This window comes from Hylobates moloch, unplaced genomic scaffold, assembly GCF_009828535.3.
Source record: "Hylobates moloch isolate HMO894 unplaced genomic scaffold, HMol_V3 SCAFFOLD_6, whole genome shotgun sequence".
Taxonomy (NCBI): Eukaryota; Metazoa; Chordata; class Mammalia; order Primates; family Hylobatidae; genus Hylobates; species Hylobates moloch.
The window spans coordinates 120,039,116-120,054,862 of NW_026652281.1; the positions used below are offsets into that span (position 1 = coordinate 120,039,116).

Consider the following 15,747-nt stretch of genomic DNA (forward strand, 5'->3'; position numbering starts at 1 on the left):
TGCCTTTAGGTTTATGATTTTCAAGTTGTGTTTTGGAGAAGGCCTTTATGACCCATGTCACAAAGATGTGTACCTATGTTTTCTTTTATTGGCTTTATGAGTGTGTCTTTCACATTTAAGTTTCTAATCTAGCTGATTTCCACCACTGTATGAGATGTTCCATGAAGATCCATTCTTATTTTTATCCTTGGGAAGAGTTAGTTTTCCTATCAACATCTACCAAGCTATCCATTCTTCCCTTGATTGTTTTGTAGTGCCGGTGTTCTTGCATTTTAGGTTTGCGTATTTTAGTTCTGTCTCTGAGCCCTTTATTCAGGTTTTTTGTGTAGCTGTTTTTGTCCCAATACCTCTCTGTTTTTACTAATAACTTTGAGGCAACTCTTAATATCTAGTTATTTAAGTCTTCTCTATTTATTCTCCCTTTTGAGGTTTGACTTGGGTATTTATGAGTCTTTATCCTTCTGTATAAAGTTTCTCCCAAAATAAAATTTTTCTTTGGGATTGCATTGAATCATACAGGTTATTTGGAGGAAGCTGACACCTTTGTAATACTAAGTCATGTCTTCCAAGGGCTTTGAATGTCTTTCCATTTATTCAGACCACCAGTGTTTTTTATTAGGATTTTATTTTTCTGCCTAGAGATCGTGTGTGCTCCTGGTCAAGTTAATCCCTAAATACTAAATTTAAAAACCAATATTTTATTTTGCCCGCCCTGCTACCCATGGGGACCCTTCCTGGGTTTGCTTCTAGAATGTCAGGAATCTATATCAGTGACACTAGATTCTCTAATTGGTCAAACTCTTACCTAGTAGAGAAGGGAAGGGGAAAAAGGGAGTATTGGTAATAAAGAAGAAGACAGTATGATTTTGTTTCTTCTTAAGCTTTTTTTTTGAGGAAGTAGTCACTGCTAACGTCAGTCACCTAGTTATCTGATACTTGTCATTGATTCGCCCCTTTTATTATTACAAAGAAGACTTCCCTGGGCAAGAACCATTTCTCCCATCTCACCCCCTGCAGCCCCATTTGCCATATCTCCCGATGTCTTTTTGTCTTTTTGCTATTCCCTACCTTTGGGTACAAGGTAGGGAATATTTTTAGGGAGTTTTAAGATTTACTCCCCAAAGACTATGAGAATTGGTTCATTTTTCTTTGTAATGAGTCCAGGTGGGAAGCAGGATGAGAGGCCTGTTCTCACCCCAGGCTGCTATTGTCCTGCAGTCCCACCCGAGGGAAGGTTAGAAAGCCGAGAATTTGTCAGAGAGAACACACCAGTCCAGTGCAAGGGAGTAAGAGAAGAGCAGGCTCTTACAGTGTGAGTTGGTCTTTTCCAAGTTTGACGTTTTAAATAACAAATGTGACTGCCTACTTAACTCTAAAAAGATTAGCTTGTTTACAGGAATGCTGCCCTCCCACTGTTTCTCCAGCTGCTTGAAGGCTGAAGTCTGACAGATTGAGGCAGAGAGGGCTCAGTATCCTAATCTTGACTTTGTAGTGCCACTTTCCTCCATGTGGGTATTAACTCAGATCCCATAGGTTAATCGGGTTATGTTGAAAGGAATATGCTGAAGTTGCTGCAGGCATGCCTTCTCATGCATGTCAGGACCTGGCTCAACACTGGCCATCTGGCTTTTCAAAATGGCATTGTGTAGTTCACTCCACTTCTCACTCTTGTTCAACATTTTCCTGTTACTCCCACCTGGATCTTGTGCTGGACGAAACTGCAGGAGTCCAGGCTTCCTGTAGCTCTTCCTTCAGTGAATGCCTCTAGAAGTTCTTGGACTCCTGGTCTCACGTGATCCTTCCATCTTGGCCTCCCAAAGTGCTGGGATTATAGGCATGAGCCACCACGCCCAGCCTTCTGGGAGTTCTTAAGGGCAGGTGGCACTGAGATATATGAGTACCGAGAGGTAAGGACACTCATAACTAGAACACACATCTGTCTCTACCTTTAAAGCTCATGTGATCTGCTGTGGAGGTTCAGACCACAGGGGAACAATAGACAGATGGCCCAATTACATTGTGTGGGTGTATGTCATATTCATACCATCTACAGAAGTACCCAGGGTGCAGACTACATGCCCAGAGCTCATGGATTTGAGAGTGAGCTCAGAGGGGGATTCCATCTTGGTTAAAAACACTTAAAAAATGGAAATTTCCTCCCTTCTCTCCTCCCCAGAAGAAGAAAATATAACACTTCCTCTTTGCTTCCAAGTCCTAATCCTTTCTTTCCTTCCGGTTTGTTTTTAATCTAGTGCTTTTTTTTTTTTGAGATGGAGTCTTGCTCTGTGGCCCAGGCTGGAGGGCAGTGGCGCGATCTCGGCTCACTGCAAGCTCCGCCTCCCAGGTTCACGCCATTCTCCTGCCTCAGCCTCCCAAGTAGCGGGGCTACAGGCACCCACCATCACGCCTGGCTAATTTTTTTGTAGTTTTTAGTAGAGACGGGGTTTCACCGTGTTAGCCAGGATGGTCTCAATCTCCTGACCTAATTATCCGCCCGTCTCGGCCTCCCAAAGTGCTGGGATTACAGGCGTGAGCCACGGCGCCCGGCCTAATCTAGTGCTTTTATAAGAATCCTTTATATTTGAATAAAGATGCTGAAGAACCCACTGCAGTTTGCCAATTTGTCATTTACAATGGGAAGTGGGGAGAAGAGCAATGATTGAAGAAGGAAATATGAACTCATTGTAGAATATTACAGAAATACAGCAAAATGATTTTGCAACATTCAGTCAAAAATCATTGGTAGTATTATTCCCAGAGATATTTCCTTCTTGCCTTTTTTAAATGATGTCTTGTATGTATTTTGTTAATGTCAGTATGAATTTTAATTTAACTGGCATTATGTTGAATATGCTCGTTGTATTCTGCTTTAAAAATTACAGACATTTTCTGACGTCATGAAATGTTTAGAAGTATCACCTGTCATGGTTGTTTAATATTATGTCATAGGACTATATCTTAATTTGTTGAACCATTTATCATTGTTAGACTAATGTTCTTTCCAGGTTTTTGGTATTATGAATAACATTGGCCTATGTTATTCATAATAGCTTCAAAAGTTATTAATTTCATCAGTTATTGGCCTTGTACATCAGACTTTGTACATATCTCAGATCATTCTCTTTGGGTAGATTCTGCCACATGGGTTAGAGAGAGGGTTTGCATGGGGGAGTAATGTGTGGCTGGTGTAGAATAGCATCCTGGGTGTAGAACCTTGGACAGGTAGTGTGCCTCTCTAAGCTTCCATTTCCTCTTCTGTAAAATGGGGATAATACCCCTGCTTCATAAATTCATTGTGAGAATGAAAGTTCAGCACATTAGTATCTGCACATTAGTTGGTAAGTGCCTAATTACTCTTGGTTATTACTCTTATCATCTGGCCAGGCCAGTTACTCCCACAACAAAAGGAAAAGCCCACTGGAAAGGAAAAGCCAGCTGGATTGGTAACACTGCTCTTGAAGGGAGGAAGACAACCTGCTACTCCTTCTCAGTCTTGGTGCTTTATGAGTGTTCATTCATTTAATCCTCGTTACTGTATTTCTTAAAGTGGGGTGTGCACACTGCTGGTGGTACACTAGGTCATTTGAGAGAGTATATTTTAAATTACCATTTAGATTTCTATATTTATTTTAATGTGTATTGTGGGGAACATAAGTACTCTTAAATCCCCTGATTTTATTTTATTTTATTTTTATTTATTTATTTATTTTTTTGAGACGGAGTCTCGCTCTGTTGCCCAGGCTGGAGTGCAGTGGCGCGATCTCGGCTCACTGCAAGCTCCGCCTCCTGGGTTCACGCCATTCTCCTGCCTCAGCCTCTCCGAGTAGCTGGGACTACAGGTGCCCGCCACCATGCCCGGCTAATTTTTTGTATTTTTTAGTAGAGACAGGGTTTCACTGTGGTCTCGATCTCCTGACCTCGTGATCCGCCCCCTCTCGGCCTCCCAAAGCGGTAGGATTACAAGCGTGAGCCACTGTGCCCAGCCGATTTTATTTTATTTTATTCATTTTTTATTTTATTTATTTTTTTGAGACCCCCGTCACCCAGGCTGGAGTGCAGTGGCATGATTACAGCTCACTGCAACCTCTGCCTCCTGGGCTCAGGTGATTCTCCTGCCTCAACCTCCCTAGTAGCTGGGATTACAGGTGCCTGCCACCACGCCTGGCTAATTCTTTTTATTTTTAGTAGAGATGGGGTTTCACCATGTTGGCCAGGCTGGTCTCGAACTCCTGACCTCAGGTGATCCACCTGCCTCGGCCTCCCAAAGTGTTGGGATTACAGGCATGAGCCACTGTGCCCGGCCAATCCCCTGATTTTATAAATGTTATTGCTTAGCACAGGGGTCCACTTTTTTAGTAAAGGGCCAGATAGTAAATATTTTTATTTTTTTATTTTTATTTATTTATTCATTTTTGAGACGGAGTCTCACTGTGTCCCCCAGGTTGGAGTGCAGTGGCGCGATCTCAGCTCACTACGAGCTCTGCCTTCTGGGTTCACGCCATTCTCCTGCCTCAGCCTCCCGAGTAGCTGGGACTACAGGCGCCCGCCAACACACTCGGCTAATTTTTTGTATTTTTAGTAGAAACGAGGTTTCACCGTGTTAGCCAAGATGGTCTCGATCTCCTGACCTCATGATCCGCCCGTCTTGGCCTCCCAAAGTGCTGGGATTATAGGCGTGAGCCACCGCGCCCGGCCTATTTTTATTTTTATAGGAGTATTCAACTCCGCTATGGTAGTGTGAAAGCAGTCACAGACAATATGGAAATGAGCAGGTGTGGGTGTTTTCCAGTAAAACTTTGTTTTACAAAACAGGCAATGGTGAATTTAGCCCAGGGACTCTAGTTTATTAACCCTTGGCTTAACACAAGGCTAAGTTTTTAAAATTAGTCTAAATAGGATGGCATGAGGTTGTGACAGGGAGCATGAAAGTGTCACACGATGGGCTGCCATTTGCACAAATGCTGTTTACAGCAACTGAGTTTCCAAAGGAGCTCACAGGCTTAAAGAGGTCAAGGGAGCACAGTTGAGAAGTAGTGAAGCTCATGCTCAAACCCTAGCCTGCCTCATTGCCAGGGTAATTTTTTTCCTGTGAAACTTCATATGCTTGAAATCTTTGATCCATTATGCTGTCCTGTTCATATGTGGTCCACCCATGGGGGCTGGAAGGAATTTCATCATCAGACTCCAACATCTAACCCTTCTAGTTCTTTGTGGCTGAGGGGCCATCCCATATTCCTTCTCAGTGCACCACCTTATTAGAGCCCTCAGTGGTTCCTCAAACACCTGTGCACAGTGCTGGGTGCACAAGGGTCACACATTTCACTGACTGGCTTCCCCAGGGTCAGACCCTTAGCGTGGCCCACCACGCTCCCACAGGGATTTGCAACACAACATAACGCTTTATATGTTGTTTCTGTACATCCACTCATCCTTCTTTAGGCTGCCATTCAGAGCAAACTCCCTGATGGCGTTTTATTCAGGTTTGCCTTGTTTTATGAGGACAAGATTGAGGACCAGGAGAGGAGATGGGGAGGGACATCATTACCATTGCTCTGTTGCCCATTGTTGGGCCTCTGACTGTACATTTCCTTCATCTCTGTGCCTTAGCTTCCCTTGATCTGTAAAACAGAAAAGGAGATTTAGGCTTGAAAACTATAGGGAAAGCCTTGATGGGATCACCTGGGCCACTATTTTTAAAAGGCTTCTAAAGCCTTCAGCCATTACCAAAAATCCACCGTCTCATGAAAGCAGCAGAGGGCAGAAAAGAGGATTTTTTTTCTTTTGCTTCTAGTCACCTTTGGCCTTTTGCTGTTAGAACACCCACAGTTGAGAGGCAGGAGGAGGCAGCCACCGGTAACCAGGATCCTTTTGGGATCAGAGCCATCCAGAGGCTGCCAGGCCTCTACTGGTCGGTGGCTTATAAATAGAACATTTCCCCTTTTAAACCTGAGAAGAGTGGAAGGCATTAATGGGCACAGTGGCCTGGCCTCCTGTGCCCTGGCCCACGAGGCAGTCAGCTGAGTACAGCATCCCCTCCAGCTTTCTCTCCAGACCTGCCAGGTCTGAGCTGATAGAGTTCAGACACCCTCCCTCCTTCCCTTGCCTGCGTTCCTTCCAGCCCTCCTCCCCACACCCTTTTTCTTTCCCCTTTCCCCTCTCTCCTGTGCATGCAGTTTCCGTGGCCACCACTTTCATCTTCTGAGCCACAGTCAGGCGAGGTGGTACAATTCTAGCTCTCCCTAGGTGCTGACTTTCTACACCTCACTTTTCATTATGAGTTGCCTGTGCAACACAGTTGCTGTGGTGCATTGAGCTTGAATTATATTTAGTTGAGCTGTAATACCCCAGCTCTAGAATAGCCCTGGCTCGGAGGGCAGGGGGCTGGAGAGAGAAGAAGGGGCAGGAACAGCTTGTTTTTGCAGATATTTTATTATTTGAGTTCCCAGCTATTTTGTTTGATGAGACCCTGGCCCCCAAAGCTATGACTGGGGATGGTACTCCTTGGACTTGCATGGATAATCAGAAGCCTTTCTGCTTGTCTTAAAAGACACTTAACAAATCCACCGTCTCTCTCAGCTAGCTTTAGACTGGCAGATGCAGCCAGTGTATGCCTTTGCCATGGCCTAATATTCCCCTTTCCCTCAGTGACGTGGGCTCTGTACTGACAGCAGGCTGCAGCCTGAGCAGGTGTGAGCCACCCGTTGGCATCCCAGTTTGGGCTTCAGCCAAGAGACAGTGAGCACGTCCCTGGCTACATCTTTAACCCCTAAAGCCCTGTGCAAGGGGTTATTGAGACAGAGACTAAAATATTTACCCCACTGCCACCGAGTACAGGCTTCCAGTTACTGTGGTTCATGTTTATTGAGTACATACTGGGGAGTCGGCAACATGTTCACTGCTTGATATACGTTATGTCATTTCATCCTCCTAAGAACCCTATGAGCTAGATATTATTATTGACACCATTTGCAGATGTGAAAACTGAGACTTCATTCTGAGGGCAAACTTGGTCACTCCCTGCACTGATCAGAGTTGTCAGAGCCTGCAGCTCACATTCAGCATGTAAGATTGAGCAGAGGGTAGAGTAGTGCTTAGAAGTGTTGGCTCTGGAGTATTCCACACGTGGTTTGAAATCCCAGCCTCAAGAATTACTGAGTGTGTGATTTTGAGAAATTAATTTCTCCAGGCCTCAGTTTCTTTGTCTGAAGGTGGGAATAGTTTTAATAATTAAGTCTTCAGTTTTTTTGGAAGAATAAATGAGATTAGGATGGACATCCTTTGCTCAGGTGCCTGGTATTATCGGCAATGATTAAATGTTGCCCTTTATTCTTCTTATTACCAATAATGTCATCATTATCCAAAGCCAGAGCCCATTTATATAAAAGCGTGGCACTGTACAGTCTCTTTGAAGTTCCTCCAGGCATTGCCTTATTTGATTTTCACAACACCTGCATCTTATATGTGAGGGGAATGGGTCAGAGAGGTGAAGTATGCCCAGCTTACACAGGCAGTTTGTGGAAACACCAGGGCTCAAATCTTAGGCCTTTGATTCTGAATGCCCTCTCTTTCCCTGCCCTTCGCTGCCTCAGAGTTTGTTGTGACCAACGAATTGTTCTTAGAGCATTTCGAGGTAAGAGGACAGATAGGTAAAGGCAGGAAAGTGACCTTGATGGGCAGAGGCAGTTGGTTCTCTGTTTGAAACACTTCCACCTTCAGAAAGCTGGTGATGATCTCTTTCGGTTGAGAAATCAGTGCAAAAGCACCGGGCCTCAAGGCAGAAGGGAATTGAGGCCACTCTGTAATTCATTCTCAGGATGTCCAGATCCCCGTGTAGGAGACAAATGGTCCTGATTAAGCTGGTTGGTGTTACTGCAGTGTGCATTAAGCCTTGCTGTTTTGCTGCTATTCTGATTTGGAATTTTAAGGTGGACTAGGAGATTGCAGAAGTAGAAACCCACAAAGAAACTCCTTCCATCCCAGGCAGATGTATAGTCCTCAGCCTGTGCTGTGCAAGAACCTACATGCTGTCACCTTGGATGCCTGTCTTTTGCCAAGAATTGGAACACTCTTTAGAACCTCCCTTGACTATGACTGAGAGCTGGTAGGTTTATTCCCATCCAGGCAGATTTTTGTTTCTGTTCCTGCTACCTATTTTACTTTACTCTATGTCTCTTTCAGCTTATTTTTCTGTGTGTTTGTTTTCAAGAAACAATGAAAAAAAATAGATGCCTTTGTATCTGGTAGGCTAGGGAAGAAAATTCTGACTAGCAGTATTCTTGCTTTGAGGTCAGGGTGTGAATGAGATCTCTGTCAAACCTGTTTGTCTCATGCTTTCCACTGCAGGGGCCCTGAACTCTAGAAGGTACCAATATATGCAGCCACCTGTCACTATTCGCGGCTCCTGGAATGTGGAGACTTTTGGCCTATCGGCTCCTCGTGTTTAGCTGGTGAAAACATGGGTTGTATTTATTCTTTCAGGAAATATTTATTGAGATTAGTCATGAACAGGGCAGATTGCCTCTGCTCTCGTGGAGCATATACAATGAAAAGAAATTGACAACAAAGAGTAAGCAAGTAGACAAAGGTATAATTTCTGGTAGAGATGAGTGCTCTGCAAAAATAAGGGCCGGTGGATAGAGGATAAGGGGGAGCGGAGCGATTTTAGATACCTGGAGCAGGAAAGGTCTCTCTAAAGAGGTGACATTTGAGAAGAAACCTGAACAAAGGGAGGGAGGGAGGCATGTCAGGAGTGGGTAGATGAGTGTTGTTGATGGAGTGACCAGCATGTGCAGAGGCCCTGAGGTGACGTGAGCTACTTGTGTTCTAGGAATATCAGGAAGAACAGTGGTGCCTGGATGGGAGGAGGCCCCCGGGGCGAGTGGTCAGGTAGGCTGGGGCTAGACCATGTGGGGCCAGGAGATAAGACTGCATTCTTAGTGTGAAGAGAAGTCACTGGAGAGTTGTGATCAGGTGCATGACATGAGCTGATGTATGTTTTTAAAAGATGACTCTGGCTGCTGGTGGGGAATAAACCCGTAGTGGGGTGGGCGGGGGTGGGGGGTGGGGGCAAAGTTGAAGCAGCTGGGAGACTGCTATAGGCAGTCCAGGCAAAGGATGATGGCAGCTCGGATCAAGGTATTAGATATGGTGAAGAGTAGTTAGATTCTGGATACGTTTTTAAGTTATTAGTGACTGGATTGGCTAATGGATTGGATGTGGTGTGCGAATTGGATATAGGGTGTGAGAGAAAGCAAAGATCAAGGATGACGTTACTGGAATAGAATATCTTGCAGGTAGAGTATGGTCCTCTCCCATCTCATTCTTTTAGCCAGGTTGAACATAGTGCATGTTCTGGGACACATTAGGACTTGAGCTCCCCAATTTACTATTTCTTGTCACCTTCATGATTTTTTTTTTTTTTTTTTTGAGATGGAGTCTTACCGTGTCACCCAGGCTAGAATGCAGTGGTACAATCTTGGCTCACTGCAACCTTTACCTTCCTGGTTCAAGCGATTATCCTGCCTCAGCCTCCCAAGTAGCTGGGATTACAGGCACCTGCTACCACGCCCAGCTAATTTTTTTTTTTTTTTTTCTTTTAGTAGAGACAGGGTTTCACCATGTTGGCCAGGCTGGTCTCGAATTCCTGACCTCAAGTGATCCACCTGACTCAGCCTCCCAAAGTGCTGGGATTCTGGGTGTGAGCCACCACACCTGGCTGACTTTTAAAATATATACATATACTACTTTTATTATTAATTTACTTACTGGTTTTAAACCAATTCTTCCCTTTTTTACCTCAGTTTATTTAAAAAAATATATTTTGCTATGTGTGATAAATCAGTAGATTTCTAACATTCATTAAAATAAATGTATAACTGAGAAATGTTTGTGAACCTCTTGGAATCATCCCATATGCCAAAGTGGCACAATCCAGCATTCCATATTAAGATGCATAGCACTGGCAAATAGTTGTTGTCCAGCAGGGAATGTGATATAGATACCGGCAATTGACTAAATTAAGTCATTTTTGTTTGTTTTTGGTGGTAATAATTTTAATTGCTTAGTATATAGTACAGTGTTTTTCCAAGTGGGGTTCTCGCATGTACTGATGCATAATTGCCAGGAGAGGGCCCAGAATCTGCATTTCTATAAGTGCACTCTTGTTCACTGGAGTTGAGAGCTGCTACTGGAATAGAAATGGTAATATCCACAGAACCTGATCCCCAGCCCCCAGTTCCTTTCTTGACTATCTCCAGCAGAAAGCAAATAGTAGAAGAAGATGAGCCCAAGAGTCAGACTGAGTTAAATAAAATTTTGGTTCCACTACTCTCTGACGCTATAATCTTACAGAAATTCCTTAACCTGACTGAGCGTCGGTTTCCTATCTACAAAATAGGGATGATGATGATGATGATGATGATGATGTTAAGAAAATGATGCACCTAACTGTGTAGCTCAGAGCAATGTAGTCTGTGCTCAGTAAGTGTTAGCCACAGTTATCATTGCTGTTGTTACCACTTAACGTGAGTCTGGCTTTCCTCATCATAAAAACTTAGCAGAGATATTGGGAAAATCAAATAAACTATAGTTTATTAATTTATTTTATAAACTGTAATGTATTATCCCTCATTACACTCATTAGTGTGAAAACACAGTGGTTATGAGTAAGAAGGGTAGCAAGACTTACCCCATGGGATTATCATAAAGATAACATGAACTTGAATATGAAAAGTATTTCATCAACTGGAAGGTTTCATTCAAATATTAGGATAAAGTAACATCGTAATATTGGTAATACTAGGTAATATTGGTAATGATCATGTACTGAATACCAAGTAAATCCCAGTTGCTATACATTTCATTTGACTCTCATAGCATCCTGTTGGGTTATCCCCATTATACAAGTGAGGAAGGTGAGCCTCAAAAAGGTGAAGCTAAGGTCATATCCAGCCAGAGGTGGCTGAGGCAGGGTTCTAATCCGGGTCTGTCTGGCTTTATAGCTCATTCAGTTTCCACTACCTACACTTCTGTCTGTGTGACTTTAGTCAATATTAAAGTTAGTTCACATTCCCTGAACATACCAGCCAGCGAGCAGAGAATAGTCTGGTGTAGGGATGGTGCATGGGGGTCGCTGGAGTGCTGACCTGGGATTAAAAATTGGCTGTGGGTAACCCCCACAATACAGAATGCACACCCAGGTAATTAAGAACCAGTTGGCCACCTTTCCTGGGCCCCACTGAAGCTTCTGAGAGCTGCCATCATGAGGACAGCTTTCCAGGGGCCACAGCCCAGGGAGCCCTGGCAACACTGGGGCTTCACATGATTAGGGGAAAACAGGCAAGCCCTTCTGGTCTTCCCTCTGTGTGTGTGAAAATTGGAAATTATTCTTCAGGTGGAATTTATGTTCATTTCAATGTGGGTGGTTTTCTCAATGGCTTTTAAGGGTGCTGAAATTGATTAAATTCAGAATGAGGGAGGCCAACCAGGCTCTATAAAAAGCAAATCACATTGGAAAATCGCGTAAATTTCTGTGGTGAGAACATGCCCCTGAAGTGGCCTGCTCACAGCAACTCAACTATTTCCTGTATCCATCCGTCCATCTGTGTTAGAAATCCCTTACTTCTCAGTTTTTTTTTTTTTTTTGAGGCAGGCTCTCACTCTGTTGCTCAGGCTGCAGTGTAGTGGCATGATCATAGCTCATTGTAACCTCAACCTCGTGGGCTCAAGCCATCATCCTGCCTCAGATTCTCGAGTATCTAGGGCCACAGGTTCACACCACCATGGCCAGCAAATTTTTTTTTAACGTTTTTGTAGAGATGAGGTCTCACCATGTTGCGCAGGTTGGTCTCAAACCCCTGGCCTCAGGCGATCTTCTTGCCTCATCCTCAAAGTGCTGAGATTACAGTTGAGAGCCAGGGTACTCAACCTCAATCCTCTTGTTTTTATGCATAACCTACAGTGCTTCCAGCAAATTCCATTTCTCCCACAAAAAAGGTTTGGTTTGTGTTTTTCTTTTTAATCAAAGGAAAATTGAGTAAGTTTCCTAGGGAAAAAATTCAGACTAGGAAAAACTTGTTGAATACCAGCTTTAGGGACAGTAACCCTTTCTAGTTCATGTTGAGGCTAATTCAGTAGATTAGCTCCTCTCCTTTGGATGAGGATTTCTCTCCCCAGGGTTTGGTTAGAATTCCAGGGATGCAGGTGTGGGGTCATTTGGGGGCATGTCCTAGTGTGCTATTTTTATAGACTATGTATATGTGTCCATCAGTCAACTTATAGTATGGAAAGTTTCTTCTATTCAAATTGGGTGATTTGGCCACTTCTTGCCAAATTTCTTGGTTTTCTGAGTATTGAAGGTTGGAGTTGAGCAACGACAGGTCAGTGATTTTCAGAAGCGGGGCTCTTGAGCCTGATTAATCAGGTCTCTCGGGTAGCATGAAGCTCTAGCGGAGAATACTTGTGTTTTCCAGGGGCTCTCTTGACCCTCAGGCCCCCGGCCCCTCTTGACCCTCATTTAGATGGCCGTTAGTGTAATATGGAGAAGCCCTCCTTTCAGCCCCAGCTTCACACCACATGCAGCTCAATGATGATAATGCCTTGATGGACAAAATGCAGGAGGTCTAAAAGTGTCCAGGAAAACCTAAATTTGCTTTTGTCTCCTATGTTTCATGGCTTGGCTTGTGCCACTTTTGTTCTTCCTTTTTCTTGGGCCCATTCTTGGGCTTTGCTGCTAGGTGGCATGACTGTATTGATACGGGAAGGAAGGAAGTGGTTAGATCAGCCTATTCATTATTTAACCTTTATATCATCACAAAAAAATGAGAAAGCGGAGGACCAAAAGGTTAAAAGAACTCATCTACTCTCAGAAGGTTTATATCAGTTGAAATTGAAAGGTCATTTTGACACACTGCCCCTCGGCAACTCTCTCTACCGTTCATTCACTAATTTACCTATTCATGTATCCAAAATGAAAAATGATACGTGCATGCACACACTTCCAATTCATATCCAGTACTATAGTTGATGGTAAAAGATAGAGCTGTAGTAGCCAGTGAAGTAAATATACCTGGACCATTGCCCTCATGAATAAGTATTCTAGTTTGGTAGACATTTTTCACAGAATCACATATATCAGTGTAAACTTGCAGTGGTGCATCATAGTCTGAAAGAAAGGTTGATGGTCCTGTATCTGAGTGCACAATGGGGGCTTTAACCTAGGTGTGAAGGTCTGGGTGAGTTTCTTGAAGAAGGGACACTTGAGGGTAATGTGAGTTGGGAGCCAAAGGGCTCCCATGTGAAATCCACAGTCTGTGCTGGGAAGAAAGCATGGTTAGTTGAATGTTCTTGAAAGACAGCCAGTGTGGCTAGGTGCTCAGAGCTGGCACAGTGGCCCCTGAAGAAACTGGAGGGCCAGGCAGGGCCCCGTCACACAGAGCTTTGTGAGCAAGTAAGGATTGGGGTTATTCTCCCAAGGGCAGCGAGGTGCTGCAGGGAGGTGATATGCTCTGATTTTGTCAAGACCATGGGGGCTGCAATGCAGAGGGCAGACAGGAACAAGAAGTATAAGAAGACCAGCCAGGAGGTTAATGTAGTCATCCTGGCAACAGATGATTGAGGTGGGGACCAGGATGGTGATGATGATGATGGAGAAATTGGACAAAATTGAGAGGCATTAGAAGATACAATTGAGGGACTTGGTAACAATTTGGATATGGGAGGTAAGAAGTAGGAGTGGTGCCAAGGGTGATACTTGTGATTTTGTTATAATTTTCCGACCACCTACACACCTCTTTTTTTTTTTTTTTTTTTTTTTTAATAGCTGGGAGAAGCCAGTGAAAAGTATCTCAGGTGAGGTCCCAGAAGCTTCAGGGCATGGCGTCGACCTTATGGTTGTATAGCAGTGACAGTTATGCTAAAATCCATGTCTGTCTCCCTGGCCCACCAGCCTCCTCCTTTTATTTATTTTTATTTTTTGAGACAGAGTCTTGCCCAGGCTGGAGTGCAGTGGCGCAATCTCGGCTTACTGCAGTCTCTGCCTCTTGGGTTCAAGCGATTCAAGCCTCCTTCTTTTAGATAAGATAATCATTTGATTATACCTTATAGTTGTTCTTTTAATCCCTTTGCAGTAAGACAGCTAGTCTCTGGATGTAACCTGCCTCCCTCCTCCCCGGGTTCATATCCTAGGCATGATAGCCCAAGGAATCCTCTTCCCACTTCTGTGGTTTTCCCTAAGATTCTTCAAGGTTACTGAGCATAAACCCACCTCTCCTGTGTTCACATGTTCTCCAGAGAACTTTGAGAAAATGGACTTTGCTACCCTAGCGTGCTGCTTTCTCTGAAAGGAGACAAAGCAACAAGGCTTCAAAAGTTGAGATGAAAGTTAAGAGAATGGTACATTTCTAACCTGGGAGGCCAACCTGGATATTTGGTGCAAGCTCTGCCAGCATTCATGATGAGACAACTGTTTGGGCTGCCTCGTGTGTACACTGAGCAGAGCTGAACCTGAGGCTGAGGGAGGGAAGTAAACCAGCTGAAGCCTCAACTGCAGGATGGTGGATGTTGGGCCTGGGAGACACAGGTCCTGCGACAACTCATCGCCAAGTCAAATTAAGGGACTAATGCAAGCCTAGTAGATATTTAATGAGAGATTATTGCTGGAGATTATAGGGATACAGAAATTGCTAATAAATCCCTGACCTTTTCTGAGCCTTGGCTCAGTGAAAGAGCTGAATCACCTGCTTGAGGGGATTAAGGACAGCCGCCTCCATCTGGTGGGCCACTCAGACTTTTTCTGTTGTTAGCAAACGCAGCTTGGTGGTGATAGCGTTCTAAACCTTTTAGTGGGAATTTGCTTTTCAGACTAGGAGATCTCAATTAACTTCGATTATATCCCTACTGGGCAGAGATCAGGACGAATGATCTGGTTATGTGTGCACTGTAGTCCCTATCACATTGTGGTACTTGGTCCATGATAAATAATAAAACAGTTGTTAATTATTAGTAATCTAATCATGATGTCAGCAGGAAACTCAAGTTGATGAGAGTAGAAATCAAGCTCTTTGTGTGCATGCATGCATGCACATGTGTGTCTGTGAAAGAGAAAAGCCAAAAAGAGATGGGGGTCCCCAGGCAGTGGGCAATGTGATAATTTACACTAGTTCCAGTTTAGAGGTTTAGAGCAGTGGTTGCTAACCTGTATTTCTTGAATTCCTTGTTGGAGAAACTGTTGTTTGAAAGAGATTCCATTTCTTAACACAGTGTTATCTGTTTATAGGCTATAAATAATTATCATCAATATGCAATTTTAATACATTAGAGGCTAACAGAGTTATCTTGAGCTCATAATGTTTGACTTTGCAATATGTAAATATATCCATTTGAACTTAGACAACTAAGATAAACTGAGAAATACTGGATTATACATGTCATATGTAAGACCTTTATGTGTAACATCTGTGTAAGACTTAATTCCAGGAAAAGGAGTTTGCTGGTTTCAAACAAATTGGAGGATCTCTAACGTTGGGAAAACCAAAGGAGGAACATTTACTCAGATTGAATGTGGAGATTTTGCTTTGCCATTTCCCAAAAGAAGTAATTGTAGTGGTGGGTAAAATTTTGATTATTTTCTGGATGTATTTGGAAGGGTCCATTTTATTCTTTTCCAGTAAATATTACTTACCTAGAAAAGGATGAACTTCCTACAGTGCCACAAAAAAAAAAAAAAAAAAAAAAAAAAAAAAAAAAAAA

At 43.5% G+C, this 15,747-nt stretch overlaps 1 protein-coding gene across 11 annotated transcripts in view; it reads left to right on the top strand.

Moving 5' to 3' along the window:
• ARHGAP26 (Rho GTPase activating protein 26) overlaps window positions 1–15,747 on the top strand; it is a 477,291-nt gene that overhangs the window by 261,943 nt on the left and 199,601 nt on the right. The gene's annotated exons all lie outside the window — the stretch shown is intronic.